Below are 18892 nucleotides of genomic sequence, written 5' to 3' on the forward strand. Positions count from 1 at the left end.
AATCTAATTCAGTCATTAAGGGCATCAAAACAGATAAACTCTAACTTTCATTGAACTGCTGAGTACCAGATAGGATAGGAGAAAAATAAATACCTAAGAATTAATTGATCATACATACATAACACACACACACACACACACACACATATATATATATATATATATATATATATATATATATATGTATATATATATATATATATATATATATATAATGTGCATGTGAGTGTATATGCATATATACACACATATAGTCATACATGTATATAGTATAAATAATATAACATTATATTATATGTAGTATGTTTATACTTATGTAACAAATATATACAAGATTGAACAAACCCATATCTGTTGTTTAAATAAGACTTCTAAAAGTATGCTACTGTGAGGCTCATGTCTTTCATCTTTTCTTGCTAAATCCCTCAATTACTCTTTCACTCTCTCTGATTCTCCCTTCTCTTCTTCCTTACTCAATATTTTTCCTTCTAATGCTATCTTTTTTATACTATAATTATTACTAAATGTCCACCCCCACTGAAGCTCAATAAAATTATTAAGCAAATCCAAGGCCAATATGATGGCAACTGACAAAATATTCAAAGCTTCACACCTTTAGTCATCTATTTCTCTACTTAGGGATTGAAATATGTTTACTCATCTGTTTTCTGAGACCATGAAAGGTCACTACATTTACCTGGATTTCCACTACGTTTTGGTGATGATCTCATCTATCTTACTTTATTCACTGTATACATTTGTTGAGGGCTGCCTCTAAAGAGTCCTATCTGGGTTTAAGATCCAGGACAGAGTTTGACTCTTGCCCAGGCTTAACCCGCAGGGCTCAATCATTTAGAAAGCAGGGCTCTCCAAATCTCCCCCAGTAAGGGAGGCTTCTGAGACATTCCTTCTCACTCTTTGAACCTTAGATTTACACAGTCACTCCTCAAGCAGGCGGTGCCAAGGCACCTGGGAAAACCTTGGAAAATACAACCCAATCTAGGAACCTTGATAACATGGAAATGTATTTTGTCACATCCTCAGCAGATGTTTTGGGGAGTATCTCACAGGGAGGACTCTTTGAAGTTAGGCTAGATTTTCTCTATATATCCTGTAACCTCAGATGAATAAACTGAGTCAATCTTTACTGCTCCACCTGACCCACATCTCACATTTATTTCATGCCTTCCCATTCAGTGCACTATGTGATTGCTGGCAACATACATTATTCTTTATTTACCTAAGGCTTTATGTCAGTGAATAAAGCCTTTCCAATTTTTTAATATAACATTTTTAGTTATATTAAAATAGAATTCCATTGCATACATAAGAACATATGTATATGTGAATATGTGAGTATATGCTGTCAACAGTCCTTAACAATATACACATGCATTATCACCACTGCTACTCAATATTGTACTGCAAACCTTAGCTTTAGCAATACAAGAAAAAAGAAAAGAAATTGAAGGTATTAGAAGAGGCAAAGAAGAAACAAAAATTTCACTCTTTGCAGATGACATGATGATATACTTAGAGAATCCTACAGAATTAAGTAAAAAACTATGTGAAATAATAAACAACTTTAGCAAAGTTGCAGGCTATAAAATAAACCCTCATAAATCATCAGCATTTCTACATATTACCAACAAAGCCCAACAGCAAGAGATAGAAAGAGAAATTCTACTTAAACTTACTATAGACATTATAAAATATTTAGGAGTCTACCTACCAAAACAAACCCAGGAACTCTATGAACACAATTACAAAACACTTTTCACACAAATAAAATCAGATCTAAATAATTGGAAAAAACATCAGTTGCTCATGGATAGGCCAACCTAATGTGATAAAAATGAGAATCTTACCTAAGCTAATTTAATTATTCAGTGCCATACCAATCAAACTACCAAACATTATTTTATAGAGTTAGAAAAAATAATAACAAGATTCTTTTGGAAGAACAAAAGTTCCAGAATATCAAAGGAACTAATGAAAAGAATTGCAGGGGAAGGTGGCCTAGCAATTCTAGATCTGAAATTGTATTATAAAGCACCCATCACCAAAACTGCTTTGTATTGCCTAAGAAATACAGTGGTGGATCAGTGGAATAAGTTAAATATGCAAGACACAGTAGTCAATGCCTATAGTAATCTATTATTTGATAAATCCAAAGACCACGGCTTCTAGGAGAAGAACCTACTCTTTGAAAAAACCTGCTGCGAAAACAGTAAAAGAATATGGCAGAAACTAGGCATAGACCTAAATCTCACATCATATTCCAAAATAAAGTCAAAATTAGTTCATGATTTCGATATACAGGCTGATACTATAAGCAAAATGGGAGAACAAGGAATAGTTTACCTATCATATCTATGGAGAACAGAAGAATTCATGACCAAACAGGAGATAGAGAACATTATGAAAAGCAAAATAGATAATTTTGATTACATTAAATTGAAAAGTTTTTGCACAAAAAAGCCAATGAAACTATGATTAGAAGGAAGGTAGAAAATTAGGAAAGAATTATTACAACCAGTCTCTCTGATAAGGACCTCATATCTAAAATATATAGAGAATTAAGACAAATTTATAAGAGTAGAAGCCATTCCCGAATTGATAAATGGTCAAAGAATATGAACAGACAGCTCTTAGATGAAGAAATTAAAGTCATCTATAATCACATGAAAAAATGCTCTAAACCATTATTGATTAGAGAAATGCAAATCAAAACAACTCTGAGGTACCATATCACACCTATCAGATTGGCCAACATGACAAAACAGGAAAATAATAAATGTTGGAGAGGATGTGGGAAAATTGGAACACTAATACATTGTTGGTGGAGTTGTGAAATGATCCAACCATTTTGGAGAATAATTTGGAACTATGCCCAAAGGGCTACAAAAATGTGCATACCCTTTGACTCAGTAATAGCACTTCTAGGGCTATATCCCAAAGAGATCATACAAATGGGAAAAGGACCCACATGTAAAAAAATATTCATAGCAGCTCTGTCTGTAGAGACAAAGAATAGGAAATTTAGAGGATGCCCATCAATTGGGGAACAGCTCCTTGTTGTGTTATATGAATGTAATGGAATACTATTGTGCTATAAGAAATGATGAACAGGCTGACTTCAGAAAAACTTGGAAAGACCTGTGTGGTCTGATGCTGAGTGAAGTGAGCAGAACCAAGAGAAATTGTACACCATAACAGTCACGTTGTGCAATGACTAAAGTTGATAAACTTAACCCTTCTCAACAATACAAGGATCAAAGACATCTCCAGAGGTCTTGTGATGGAAAATGCTATCCACATCCAAGGAAAGAACTATGGAAGTTGAATCACTAATATTTTTTTTAAAATAAATTTATTTATTTTTAGTTTTCAATATTCACTTCCACAAGTTTTTGAGTTCCAAATTTCTCACCCCTTCCCCTACCCCAAGATGGCATGCATTCTGAATACCCCTTCCCCTGGTCTGCCTTCTCTTCTATCTCTCCTCCCTCCCTTCTCTTATTCCCTTCCCCTTCTATTTTCCTGTAGAGCAGGATAGACTACTGTATCCCATTTCCTGTATTTCTTATTTCCCAGTTGCATGTGAAAACATTTTTTTAAAATGTGTTTTTAAAACTTTGAGTTCCAAATTTTCTCCCTTCCTCCTTCCCCACCCACCCTCATTGAAAAGGCAAGCAACTCAATATAGGTTGTACATGTGCAGTTACGCAAAATACTTCCTTAGTAGACATGTTGTGAAAAACTAACTCTATTTCCCTTAATCCTATCCTGCCATCCCATTTATTCTATTCTTTCTTTTGACCCTGTCCCTCCTCAGAAGAATTTACTTCTGACTACCCTCTTTCCCAATCTGCCCTCCTCTCTATCACCCCCCTGCTCTCTTGTCCCCTTATCCCCCTATTTTCCTATAGGGTAAGACAGGTTTCCATACCCAATTGAATGTGTATGTTATTCTCTCCTTCAGCCAAATCCTATAAGAATAAGATTCTCTTAATTGTCATAATAATGACAAATTTCTTAAGAATTATAAGTATCATCTTCCATATAGGAACATATAGAGTTTGACCCTATTGATTCCCTTAAAATAATTTAATCTCATTTAATCCATTAAGATTTATCTTTTACATATATCTTTTCATGCTTCTCTTGAGTCTTTTATTTGAAAAGCAAAACTTTTTATTCATCTCTGGTCTTTTCTCTAGGAATGTTTGAAAGTCTTCAATACTTGTCTTTTTTTTTGTTTGTTTTTTTTGTTTTTACTGGGCAACAGGGTTAAGTAACTTGCCCAGGTCATACAGCTGGTAAGTGTCATGTGGCTTAGGCCAGATTTGAAATCAGAATCCTTCTGACTTCAGGGCTGGTGTTCTATCCACTGTGCTACCTAACTGCCCCAATCCTCAATATCTTTAAAAAAAAATTTCCCTGGAAGATTGCACTCAGTTTTCCTGGGTAAATGATTCTTGGTTGTAATCCTGGCTCCTTTGTTCTTTGGAATTTCTGACATAGTCCATACTCTCCAAATCCTTTAATATAGAAGCTTCTAAATCTTTTGAATTCTGACTATGGCTCCATGATATTTAAATTGTTTCTTTTGGCCAACTTGAAATATTTTGCCCTTCACCTAGGAGCTCTGTTTGCTCTAATATTACTGGGAGTTTTTGTTTTGGAACCTCTTTCAGGAAGTTATCAGGAGATTCTTTCAATTTCTAATTTATCCTATGATTCCAGGATATAAGGGAGCTTTCTTGATAATTTTTTCCAATATGATGTTTTGGCCCTTTTTTTTTTTAATCTCAGCTTTCAGCAAGTTCAATAATTCTTAAGTTATCTGTCTTTGATCTATTTTCTTTTGGATAGTGAATGCTCATACCTCTTTCTCCATTTGGCCAATTCTGATTTTTAAAGATTTCTTGTTTTAGTTGATTTTTATGCCCTTTATACCATTTAGCCTATTCTGTTTTTGAAGTTCACCCTCTCAGTTTTTTTTTGCCTCCCAAGTTTTTTAGTGATTTCCCCCATGATTCTCTTATATTGTTGTCATTTCTTTTCCCAACTTTTCCTCTACATTTTAATTTGATTTTCAAAGTTATTTTTGACTTCTTCCAGGAATTATTTTGGCCCTGAGAACAATTCACATTTTTCTTTGAGGCTCTGCATGAAGCTGTTTTGATTTTGACATCTTCTGAGATTTTGTTTTGACCTTACCCATAGTAACTTTCTGTGGTAAGGTTCCTTTTATTGTTGTTGTTTACTCATTTTTCTGGTCTATTTCTTAATTTTTAACTTTATATTAAAGATGAGCTCTGCTCCTATGCTGTATGGAATACTTTCCCAAACTTCAGGTTTTTCATACAGCTATTTTCAAAACTAGTTCTAAGGTTCAGTAAGAAGTTTTTAATTCTTCCAGGGGTATGATATTAAGTGAGATGTGTTTCATTTCTCTGGACCTACGTTCTGGTATGTGAGTGACCATAAGCACTCACTTCTACCCCCGTTCCACTGTGATGCACACTTGAGTGTGCTAGTGTTTTTTCTTGCCCTTTTACGGTTACCCAGAACAACTATATCCAGTGAAACAGAGAGTCCTGAACCCAGGACCAACAGAAGTTCTCTGGTAATTTCTTCTCTCTGACCATCTTAACATCTGTGCACTGAGAGCTCCAAAAGCCCATGTCAATTGAGCCTGCACAGAATTGCACTCCACTCTCACCCCATTGAGACAGACCTTTCTTGCTCAGCTGAGTTGTCTTGGGCTGTAAAATTGTTTTACCCCATCCTTTTGTTGGCTTTGATGGTCCAGAATTCAGTTGGAGGTATTATTTTAAAGTTGTTTGGAGTGAAATTTGGGGAGCTCAGGCAAGTCCCACCCTTTATTCTAACATTTTGGCTTTGAACTTTTAAAAATCTTGAGATATTTGGATCCATCTTTTCAATAAAAAATAAAAAAAATCACTCAAATGATTAAGTGCTCCTGCCAACTGTTTCACTGTGAACCTTTTTTTTTAGTTTGACTTCAGTTCCAAAGCTTCACTTTCTTCTTTTGCAATCTTTGTAGCTAGCAGTGCTATGAGATCCCCATCTGACAGATCTGCATGAGAGTTAATCAAATACTCTGCATCATTCTCATCCACTTATAACTCTAATTCTTGTGTTAATTTTACAGTCTTGTTGCTTGCTTATTCAAGGTTTTCATATTTGTGAAATCTAGGAAAATCAAGAAGGAACTGCAAGCATACATTTTTTTCCAAACTCTCTTCATACATGTTTCTACTACATCTTCTTGTGCCTTAAAAATATCCTAGATTTCATTGTAAATATGATAGGATGTCCAGAAATATCTTACTGTCCTTTGTCCTTATCTATATCTGAAGCTGCAGTTGGCTGGGCAAATGTAGTGGGCAAATATTATGATATGAAATTCAAAATCACTCCCTGATCATAGGTTATAATAATGAAGTAGCATTAGGGGGAAAGTTGATCACTTTCATACTTTCATTAAAATCAAAATCTTCCTGGTGAGAAGGGTGATGTACAACATTATCCAAAATAAATAGAATCTTAAAAGAACTGTTATTATCATTACCAAATGTCTTAACTTAGGGAATGAAGCTGTGTATAAATCATTGTTCAAATATGATGTGTTATCTATGCCTTAGGGCAAAATAATGCACCGGTAGTATTTCATTTGCTGATTCCTTTCAATGCACTAGGATTTTCTGAGTGATGCCTAAGATTATAATTTGCAAATCCCAGAAGCATTCTCTCCAAGTAGAAGTGCTACTCTATATTTTTTTCAACCAAAGATAAGGTTTATTAGAACATCCACCATATTGGCCAGACTCTTAAGGAATCTGAACATTAGTGAGCAGTGGCTAGATTTTAAGAATCTGAGCACCTTAATGAATAAATATGGACCTTATATACAGAAGGAATGTGGGAGAGATCTAGGAGTGGCTGAGTAGACTTCAGGGACTCTGAGGTAATAGAATGTCAGGGACCTGGACAGGAGAATAAAGCCTAACTAGGATTAAGGGTGGGAAGTGACTGGGGGTCTTAGGGACATAGAACAATGGAAGGCTAGGCTAAATTAAAAGTAACATAAATTGGGAGATTGGGCCTAGCCACAATGAAAGGCCAGTTGATGGGATTATAACCCCAGGCTAAAGCCAGAAACTTTACCATCTGGGAAAGTCCAGGGATTTTCTTTTCTGGGGGCCAGATCCCAACCGAGTCATTCCCTCCTCAAACAAATGGAACCAAATTCTTTTGGGGTAAGGGGTGAAGGTCTCAGCTTCTGAAACTGCTTCCTGCTGGCAAGGAATATAGAGCTGTTGCTGCTTCAAGGGAGTCCCAAAGAGAAGGTTGCTTGGAACTGAGCACAGGCTGCATCCAGGGAATTATGGGGAAACATTGGCTGTTGCCCGCTATTTGCTACCAACTGTAGGTAAATGGCTTATAGTCTGGAAGACACAAATTTAACAGAAAAGACTGCAGGGCCTGGATATGACAGGATAAAACACCTGTAGCTCTGTTTGGATACAGATAATTCAGTTTTCTAACCATTCAGCATGAAATCTACCTCATAGACGGACTCAGGAAGAGCCAGGTAGGTAATATTCCCTTTCAAAGGAACATAATGGGAAAACTGAGCCAGATGGAGGCCATCTTAGACTGAGGCTAAAATTGTCTTCTCAGCTTTTCCCAATGCTGACTTCCCACCAGTATTGCATTCTCTCTAAGTAGTTTGTGGCATTTCTCTCAGACGGTGGATTATTGATTATCGATGGATTATTATGATCCATCAGGCAACTCAAAATAAAATCCTATGAGCTTTTACCTCAAACAGCAAGTTAGGAAAAAACTTTCCAGGGTTTAAATCTCAAACTTAAGTTTATAGTGGTGTAAAAAGCCAATCAGTAGAGATTATTTCTATATACTTGCAAATTCGCAGCAAGAAAAAACCCAAACAAGCCTTTTTGGAAACTTTACACATAATATAATAACCAACAATAGCCAAATTATTTTAGTGGTAACCAAATTATGCAAAGTTGGTTGACATAACTGATACAAAAAGTTTACCAATTGAAACTTGAAATAAACCCCATTACCAATCAGGTGACTTCAGTTTTGTTAAATGCTTTTCCAAATTACTTTACACAGAGAATCATCATCTCATCATTAACAGTTAAAATTACAACTTTAAAATGGCATGCTTATCCAAGTTCAGAGTCCAACTTCTTTACCTTGAGCAGGATATGCTGAACCTGAGTGATACTTCCAGGAAAAGATTGCCCTAGGGCCCGAGGCCATTGCCAGTGGGGCCTATTCTGTAGCTGCTGTCCCTTCCCCCCTTCCCTTCCCCAGGTAGGGGAAGGCAAAATCAAAGGTGAGGGGGAAAGGGTGAAACCCTCTTCTCCTATGAAAGTGATTAACAGACACCCTCTTGACTCAAAGGAAGGGACTGATCAGGTTGTACAGAGTTTTGAAACACTCCTCAATGATCAGTCACAAAACTTCTAGAATCTGAGATGTTTTTAGCTGTCTAACTTTTCCCTGTAACCTCCATGAAGGAACATTCAGGGGTGTAGAGGGAAGGAAGGAAGTAAGCCTCAGGGAACCAAAAAGCAACTTCAATTTTCCTAATTCCTTAGCACCGAGAGAATTGATAGAATTGGGCATATGCTTCTAGATATGGCATACATCTTTGTCCTCTATGCTGCGGGAAGTGCACCTAGGTCCTTGGCCTCAAACCAAAGCAGTGGACCAAGTGCCTGAGAACATCAGGCTGAGTGTGAGACAGCCTCCTAACTGTCTGCATGAAAAGTACCTCCAAGCCATGGTGCTTAGAGAGCAACCCCAACTGCAGAGCAAGAATAGGGGAGGCAGAGGAGGCTTATATAACTTCCAGTATTGGCTGGGGAGGAATTTGGGATTAGGCAACTTCCCTTTAAGGGCCACCAAAATGTTGAAGTTTAGGGGTTTAGGGGTTCTGGGATCCCAAAATCATGATATGCAGGTCCTGCCCAAAAGAATTTGATCCAAGCCTTCCTTCAGCCAAAAACAAGGTTTATGAGAACATCTGCCATATTGGCAAGACTCCTAAGGAGTTGGAACATTAGTGAGCAGTGGCTAGATTTTAAGAATCTAAGCCATGCTACTCTATTTTCACAATATTTATGCCCCTGAATAGTTTTTCCTTTTCCTCCACAAATTGGTAGGCTCAAGAAGGCATTCTTTGATAAAACAGGCAAGTTTTGCCTACATTAAAGATATGCTCTGGCAAATAGAGATCTTCACCCACTTATATGCATACATACACACATAACAGGAAATCTGGGAACATATTTGTAGCTTCAATATCTGCACTAGTGACCTTTCCTGATACTTCTGTGTGCTATTGATTACAATTTTTGTCCTTCATATTTTCTAATTATTTTCATTTTCATTTCCAAATCTATTGGCTTATGCTTATGACACAGTTCACTTTTCCCCTTATGAGAACATTTGCCACCAGTCAGGGTGAAAATATAAAGATTGATATTGAACATCAGGAAATGTGCAGTATCAATCATTGTCTACAGACAGGCAAAAATGACTTGGAGATGCTTCTCAGCTTCTCACCACTGTTCAACCTGCCTGCATCATATAGCATGTTATTATACTGTGTCTGTTTTGCATAAGTAATTTTTGTAGATTTTTTTTTTGTGATTCAGATGTCTTTTAGAATCCTTTACATGGGGGCAGCTAGATGGCACAGTGGGTAGAGCACTGGCCCTGGAATCAGGAAGACCTGAGTTCATATCTGCCCTCAGACACTTGACACTTACTAGCTATGTGACCCTGGGCAAGTCACTTAACCCCATTGCCTAGCCAAAAAAAATACTTATTCAGAATCCTTTACATGATGTTGAATTTCCTGAAAGTAAGCTTATTGGAAGTAAGAATTGTATATATATATATATATATATATATATATATATATATACACACACACACATATATATACACACATATATATATATATATATATACACACACACATATATATATACACACACATATATATATACACACATACATATATATATACACACATATATATATATATACACATACACACACACATATATATATATGCATATGTGTATACACATCTATTTATCTATCTATCTATCTATCTATCATCTAGCTACCTGTCCATCTGTCATTAATATAACAGGCAACAATTACTATATTAAAACCAGTAGAAGCCACAACAGCAACAATAGCGGCAATAACAGGAAAAAATTATCTATGGTTATTGACCGTCTCCTGATGGGGAAAAGGTATGAACTTTGCTCATCATCCAAAAGAAGTTGTTCTATGTTATATGGCAACTGAAAAATAAGAAACCAGAATTAAATTGTAAAGTATTTTAAAGCTTCTCCTAACAATATTGTTTCCATTTTTTAAAGAGTGTTCATTTCATTTAATTGCCCATTCATCCCTAAGGACTTAGAATGATGTTATGTGAGTGGAAATGAACAAACAAAAGAAACCTACTTACAGTGGATATCTTAACAGAATAAGTTTTATTTTGGGGATTTTTTCTAGTATAATTGTTTATTTTACTTCTGCTTTATAGATCCTTGAGGACTAGTTTCATCAATATGACAAATTCTACTCATTCCTTAACTTAACCACTCCCCAATGCCTTTAGGAATATTGGGTAGGGATTTAAATGGGCTGTTAACAGGTTTTGTCTTTGATGTAGTCCTAAAGTTACACAACTGCCTCAAATAAGCTGAGATAGTGAGAGGGACAAGTATATTTTCTCCAAACAACTGACTTCCTATTAACCCATTACTGATTTGTTTTTCATTATTTTTTTTAGTTTTTCAGAAATTAACAGTAGAAACCATCATAGCATAAATAGAATTGGGTTTGGAATCAGAGGACATAGATTTGAATGCCAATGCCAATATGTGTCATCTTCAGAAAGTTAATTAAACTCCAGGGGCTTCAGATACTCCATATGCAATATAAGTCAAAACTGATGATTTTTAAATTCTGTTTTAAAACTTTATAATTCTACAGAAAGGCAGAAATTGGTACATTTGAAAATGCAATGATTGGATGTCTCATGATTAGCTTTCAAATCTTGACTGCCACTTCTACCTATGTAATGTTGAAGAAGATACTTCAATTTGTCCCTCAGTTTGGTCATCTACAAAAGAGTAGTGTTGGTTTACTTTATTTCTAAAAATGTTTTCTAGTTCAAGATAAAATGACTTCTAATAAGTTGATCTTGTATCTAAATATATTTTAGAGAGAATAGTGAGTTCTAAGAATTTAATGCTTTTTGAAAAAGAAAATGTAATTAAGGCTTACTTAGACCTTGGTCCAACCATGGAAAGCTCTGTATTTCAGAATACGGTCATCAATCTTAAAAACAAAAACAAAAACAGAACAAAAAGCAATCTTTTTTTGGGGGGGCTATTACAGTGTTATTTATTTGGTAAGAAATATCTGAAGAGTCCCTCAAGTCAAAGGGAGGTTTAAATATGCACATATAATTAAATTCATAAATTCAACAAACTTAGGAGAACATGTCCTAAGTAGTAGCAAAGTATAATTAGAAATTGAAATATTGAGAAGAGAGGAAACAACAGCAGTAACAGAATATCCATTTAAGAAGCATATAGCTCTAAACACATGAACAGTCATGTAAAACATTATCTCAGGGGGGCAGGAGGTGGTGTGGTGGATAGAGCTCTGACCTTAGAGTCCAGAGGACCTGAGTTCAAATTCTACCTCAGACACTTGACACTTACTAGCTGTGTGACCCTAGGCAAGTCACTTCACCCTGATTGCCTCACCAAAAAAAAAAAAGAATTGAAAATATTATCACAACGTGACTACTATGGAAGTGTTTTGCATAACTATACATGTATGGAGTTGCTTGCCTTCTCAATGAGGGTGGGTGGGGAGGGAGGAAGGGAGAGAATTTGGAATCCAAAATTTTAAAAACAAAAGTTAAAAAATATTGGTTTCGCATGCAACTGGGAAATAAGAAATACGGGAAATGGGGTACAGAAAACTATCCTGCACTACAGGAAAGTAGAACAGGAAGGGGATAAGAGAAGGGGGAGAGAGATAAAAGGGAAGGCAGATTATGGGTATTCAGAATGCATGCCATCTTGGGGTGGGGAGAGGGACAAAATAGGGAGAAAATTTGGAACTCAAGATCTTGTGGAGGTGAATGTTGAAAACTAAAAAAAAATTAAAAATAATAAAAAAAATTAAAAAAATATTGTAATAATTTGAGAATAATGCATAACAATGTAATGAAGACCTTGCCATCAAGGAAAAAAAAATTAGTTTATTGAGAACATTCTGATTATAAATGCCAGTTTGTGCTGGATTTAAGAATAATTCATTCATTCACCCATCCTTTCAAAAATATTTTTACTTGAAGCTGTGAATTTATTATGTATAACATGGTTTTCTTTGTTGTTTTTCCTCTTCAGAGTATTTTTTTCCAATTTCATGGAAATATAATTTTCAACATTTATCTTTATATGATTTTAAGTTCCAAGCTTTTTTCTCTCTCTCCCCTCTCCCCTTCCCCCTCCCCAAAACAGCATGCGATCAGATATAGGCTATACACATATAATCATATTAAACATAATCTCACATCAGTCATGTTGTAAAAGAAGAATCAGAACAAAAGGGAACAAGCACAAGAAAGGATAAAGAAAATTTAAAAAAAGAGAAAATAATGAGCTTTGATATGTATTCAGACTCCATACTTCTGTCTCTGGATGTGTATAGCATATTCCATCTTTAGTCTTTTGGAATTGTCTTGGATCTTTGTATTGCTGAGAAGAGCTTAATCTATCAGAGTTGGTCATCACACAGTGTTGCTGTTACTGTGTACAATTTCTCCTGTTTTTTCTCATTTCACTCAGTATCAGTTCATGTAAGATTTTCCTGGCTTTTTTTTCCCCTGAAATCCACCCGTTCATCATTTCTTATAGAACAATAATTTCCATTACATTAACATACCACAACTTGTTAAACATTCCCCAATTGATGGGCATCACCTCAATATACAACTTTTTTTTTTATGCCACCATAAAAAGAGTTGCTGTAAACACTTATTTTTGTTATTACTTTGTCTGAATTCAGGATTACTACCTCTTCTATTTCTTCTTCTTCTTCATCTTCTTTTGCTCAGAAGTATATGCATTTCTTCCTGTGAAGAAATTCTGCCTCAGGGGCAGCTAGGTGCACTGGCCCTGAAGTTAGGAGGACCTGAATCCAAACCCGGCCTCAGACCAAACACTTCAGACTTACTAGCTGTGTTACCCTGGGAAAGTCACTTAACCCCAATTGCCTTAAAAAAAAAAGAAAGAAAGAAAAAGTAATTCCGCCTCCCTCTGCCATCTTCTCTTAGTACAATACTTTTTTCACACCTTAATTATTCTTTTCATCCAAATTCAACTTATACCCACATCCCCTCTCTATGTATACCCCTTCTAAATACTATAAGAAAGATACAATTCTCAAGAATTGCAAACATTATCTTCCACCATAGTGGTGCAAACAGTTGAACTTTATTGAATAATGTGTTTTTTTTCTTTGCTGTTTACCATTTTATGCATCTCTTGAGTCTTATATTTGAAGATCAAATTTTCTGTTCAGCTATTTTTTTTTCATCAGAAATGATTTAAAGCCCCCTATTTCATTGAATGCCCATCTTTCCCCATGAAAGATTAGACTTAATTTTTCTGGACAGTTGATTCTTGGTTGTGATCCAAGTTTCTTTGCCTTCTAGAATATCATATTTCAGGCCCTATGATCCTTTAATATAGAAGCTGCTAAGTTCTGAATAATCCTGACTGTGGTTACATTGTTTCTTTCTCGCTACTTGTATTTTCTCCTTGATTTAATAATTCTTGAATTTGGATACAATATTCCTTGGAGTTTTCATTTTGGGATCTCTTTCAGAAAGTGATCTGTAGATTCTTTCAATGACAATTTTGCCCTCTTGTTTAGGATATCAGTGCAGTTTTCCTCAATAATTTCTTTTTTTTAAATTTTTTTTTGTTTTTTTAGGAAGGTGGGGTTAAGTGACTTGTCCAAGGTCAAATAGCTAGTAAGTGTCAAGTGTTTGGTCTGAGGCTGGATTTGAGCTCAAGTCCTCCTGACTTCAGGGCCAGTGCTCTAATCTACTAAGCCACTTAGCTGCCCCGATAATTTCTTAAAAGATACTGTCCAGGTTCTTTTTTTTTTTTTGATCAGGTAGTCCAATAATTCTTATCTTATCTTTCCTGGATCTATTTTCCAGGTTAGTTGTTTTATCAATGAAGTATTTTACATTTTCTTCTATTTTTTCATTCTTTTGATTTTGTTCTACTGATTCTTGATGTAAAAAATATTGAATGCTTTGCAAATTTGCATGTCATCCTTGTGCAGGGGTTATGCTAGTCTTCTTTATATCATTCTGCATGTGTACTGCAGAAGCAAACACTCAACCATTTTTAAGCACTTAATAATTAACAGTACTCTGTCAGGGTCTAAGATAAATATGAAGCTTAATAAGACATGGTCACTAACCTCCAGGAACTTACAAACTCATAGAAATGATAAAGCATGTAGATACGTGAATGTAGTTTAAAATTGAGTTTAATAAGAATGCACTGAGAATTCAGAAATGGAAGAGATCATGTCAAGCAATAGCCTTCAGACAAGGCTTCATGAAGAAGGCATTATGTGATCTAGATCTTGAAATATGAGTATATTTAAAAAAGAAAAAAAATATGAAGGTAGAAAGATTCTATCTGTAGGAATTACATGGCCAAATGGGCTGAGCCAGGGAGAGCCACTGATAAATTCAACAAAAAGTGAGAAGTCTAGTTTGGATTTATCATATACCTATGAAGAAGGGCAATGTGAACAATACTTAACAAATAGTATGGGGACGTATGATTGATAATTCAAAGGCCTTAAATTCTAAGTAATTTGACATTTATTCCATAATCAAAGAAGAATCTTTGTATGCATCATAATGATGAAACATGAGCTGTATATATTATTTTGCTTTAAATAATATTTTCCCCAATTACATACGAAGTAAAATTTTAGCATTCACTTTCACACGATTTTGAATGCCAAATTTTTCTCTCTCCATCCCTTCCCTTCCCTTCCCTCTTCTGAAAATGGTAGGCAGTTTTACATAGTTTATATATTTGCTATTATGTAAAACATGTTTCCATATTTGTCACAGTTGTGGAAGAAGAAACGTATCAAAAGGAAAAAAAGAAACACATGGAAAAGAATAAAGTAAGTAAAAAACATGTGCTTTGATCTGCATCCAGAGTCTGTCAGTTCTTTATCTGGACATAGATAACATTTTCATTTGTGAGTCATTTGTACTTGTCTTAAATGATTGTTGATGAGAAGAGCTGAGTCATTCACAGCTGATCATCCTATGATGTTGTTGATAATGTGTACAATGTTTTCCTGGTTCTGCTCATTTCACTTTCATCTGTTTGTACAAGCCCTTCCAGGTTTTTCTGAAATGTGCCTGTTCATCATTTCTTATTGCACAATTGCATTCCATTGCATTCATATACCACAGTTTGTCCAGCCATTCCCCAATTAATGGGCATCCCCTTGATTTCCAATATTTTGGCCCCTGTAGGTGCTTTTCTCTTTTTTATGAACTCTTTGGGATACAGAGCTAATGGTCCCCATAATATGTTCTACTCCATCCCCTTACCTTTACTCTGTGTATGTCTTTGTGTTTCAAGAGTGTTTCTTCTAAACAACATACTGGAAAATTATGTTTTTTTCTCCACTGTATGACCTGCTTCCATTTTATGGGAGAGTTAATTCCAATTACATTTACAGTTATAATTACACAACTATGTATTTATCTCCATCTATTCTTTGTCCTGTTTGTCCTTCCACTCTTTCTTGCCTCACCAGTGTTTTGTTTCTGTGTACCACCTCACTTGCTCTGCCCTCCCGTCACTCCCCAAAACCTACCCTGTACTTGATATTCTTCCTTCCTACTTCACTATCAGGTAAGACAGATTTTTATACTCAAGTGATTTTGTTATGGCTTCTCAAACTTTTTGCACTAGTGACCTTTTTTCCTGTTTTGGCAGTCTGCATTGGCTTTGTGTGGCCTGAGGCAGTGCAAAAGTGCACATGCTTTGTGTTCAGAATCAAGGCTGCAATAAAGTTGTGTGATGTGACATTGGCAAGCACTCCAAGAAACACCTCAGATTCATTATGTATTAGATCTTTGCTCATTCCACATTCATAAAACGTTTGCTGTTGCCAAATTTTTCATGACCCCATATACAGCCATGACCCAAAGTTTAAGAAACACAGACTATTATTATCTGCTATCTACTTCTGTTTTATGGGAGAGTCAATCCCATTCAATGCACAGTTTTAATTACTAATTGTGTATTTCCTTCTACCTATTTGTTCCTCTTGTTTGTCCTCTCTCTCCCTTCACCCTTTCCCTCCTTGACAGTGGTTTGCTTCTGTCTACCACCTCCCACCTCTCTTCTGTAAGCACCTCCCCCACCATTACTGAATCTCCTCCCCTTCTACTTTCCTATTGTGTAAGATAGATTTTGATATTCAACTCATTGTGTATATTATTCCATTTTTGAGCCAATACTGATAAGAGTAAGGTTGAAGCAATATCCATTGCCCACCTTCCCATATTCTCCTTCACTATAATAGGTTTTTCTTGCCCCTTCATATGAGATAATTTACCCCATTCTACCTCTTCCTCCCTTCTGCATGCACTGTTCTCCTCTTTATTATCCCTTAATGTTTTTGTTTTATGTCATTCCCTCAAATTCATCTTATGTCTATACCCTCTGTTCTGTATATTCCTTCTATCTGTATTGTTAGTGATACACTTTAACAGTTAAAAGTATCATCTTGCTGTGTAGGGATGTAAACAGTTTAGCTCCATTCAATCACTTCTGTTTTCTTTTCCCTTTTTACCTGTTTATGTTTCACTTGGGTCTTGATATTGAAGGTCAAATTTTTGGTTTAGTTCTGCTCTTCTCCTTATGAACATTTGAAATCCTTCTATTTCATTGAATGGCCATTTCCCCCTCGATGTATTATGCTTAATTTTGCTGTATGAGTGATTCTTGATTGCAGTTCTAGCTCCTTTGTCCTCTATATCATATTCTAAGTCCTCCAATCCCTTAATGTTGATGCTTTAATGTTATGAAGCCCTGTATGTTCTGGATTGTAACTACATAATATTTGAAGTGTCCCTTTCTGGACATTTGTAATATTTTCCCCATGATTCTAGAGTTCTGAAATTTGGCTGTAATCATCCTTAGGGGTTTTATTTTGGGATCTCTTTCCTGAGGTGTTTAGTGGATTCTTTCTATGCCTATTCTGCCCTTTGATTCCAGGACATCAGGGCAGGTTTCCTTGATAATTTCTTGAAAGATGCTGTCTGGATCTTTCTTTTGATTTTGGTTTTCAGATTGTCTAACAATTCTGATATCTTCTGTCCTGGATCTATTTCCTAAGTCACCGGTTTTTCTTTTTTTTTTTTTTTCTTAAGGCAATTGGGGTTAAGTGACTTGCCCAGGGTCACACAGTTAGTAAGTGTCAAGTGTTTGGCCTGAGGCTGGATTTGAACTCAGGTCCCCCTGACTTCAGGGCCGGTGCTCTATCCATTGCACCACCTAGCTGCCCCCCCTTAAGTCATTTTTCCTATAGGATATTTTACATTTTCTTTCATTTTTTTTTCATTCTTTTGAATTTTTTTGATTGATTCATGGTGTTTCATAGTGTCATTTACTTCCACTTGCCCAATTCTAACTTTTAAAGTGTTGTTTTCCTCAATTAGCTTTTACACTTTCTTTTCTATTTGGCCAGTTGTACTCTTTAAGGAGTTGTTTTCTTCAGCAGATTTTTGCATCTCCTTTTCCATTTGGCCAATTCTACTTTTTAACCTGAGTTATGACTTTTTTTTTTCATAGTTCTCTTGCAATACTCTCACTTATTTTCCAAATTTTTCTTCTACCTCCTTTACATGATTTTTAAGCTCCTTTTTGAACTCTTCCATGAATTCTTTCTGGGCTTATGACCAATTCTCATTTTTCTTTGGGGTTTTGTCCATAGGTGTTTTGACATTGTTGTCCTCTTCTGAGTTTGTGTCTTGGTCTTCCCTTTCACCACAATAACTTTCTGTGGTCAGATTCTTTTTTGTTGGTTTTTGCTCATTTTTTTTTTTTGCAGGGGGATCTTTTTCTTTTCCTTTAAATTTGAGCTCTGCACCTGAGGTGGAAGAAGCACTATATCAGGCTTCTTGTGGTAATTATTGGCTGTAGGCACTGGCTGTTTATCTGGTGTTGTACTGATGTTGCACTGAAGCCCATGGGAAACCCTCAAGTCTGGTGCTGCCCTGAGGGTATGGGGTTGGCTCGTGCTGCTGGAAACTGTAAGGATCTGGCAGCTTATCTGGTGCTGATCTGGCATCCTTGTAGTGCTGTCTGGTGTGTGCTGAGGCCCAGTGATGTGTTTCTGCATTTCCCTGTAGCTACACTAAAGCATGTGGTGGCCTGGAGGCAGCCTTCTTGCCCAGGTCTATGCTGAATCATGGCAGGGGTGGTACTGGTTAGTGGCTTCCTGTTTGCTTATGCAGCTATAGGACTGGTGTCTACCACAGTGTCCACATGTTTGCCTGGGGCTGTTCTGAAGCATGTGCAGGTCTGACCTCTAGAGGCTGCCTTTTTGCCCAGGCATATGCTGAAGTATGATGAGGCCAAGTTTGGCACTGGCTTGCAGTTGCCTGTTTTCCATTTGTGCACCCATAGGCTTATAGTCCATC

General features: G+C 36.1%; 1 pseudogene; it reads right to left on the reverse strand.

Moving 5' to 3' along the window:
- Positions 1-14436: 14436 nt before the first annotated feature.
- Positions 14437-14536, reverse strand: LOC144455566 (U6 spliceosomal RNA; annotated as a pseudogene).
- Between the last annotated feature and the right edge of the window lie 4356 nt (positions 14537-18892).

Source organism: Phascolarctos cinereus, unplaced genomic scaffold, assembly GCF_003287225.1.
Source record: "Phascolarctos cinereus isolate Bilbo 61053 unplaced genomic scaffold, phaCin_HiC Scaffold_9;HRSCAF=440, whole genome shotgun sequence".
NCBI classification, from domain to species: Eukaryota; Metazoa; Chordata; class Mammalia; order Diprotodontia; family Phascolarctidae; genus Phascolarctos; species Phascolarctos cinereus.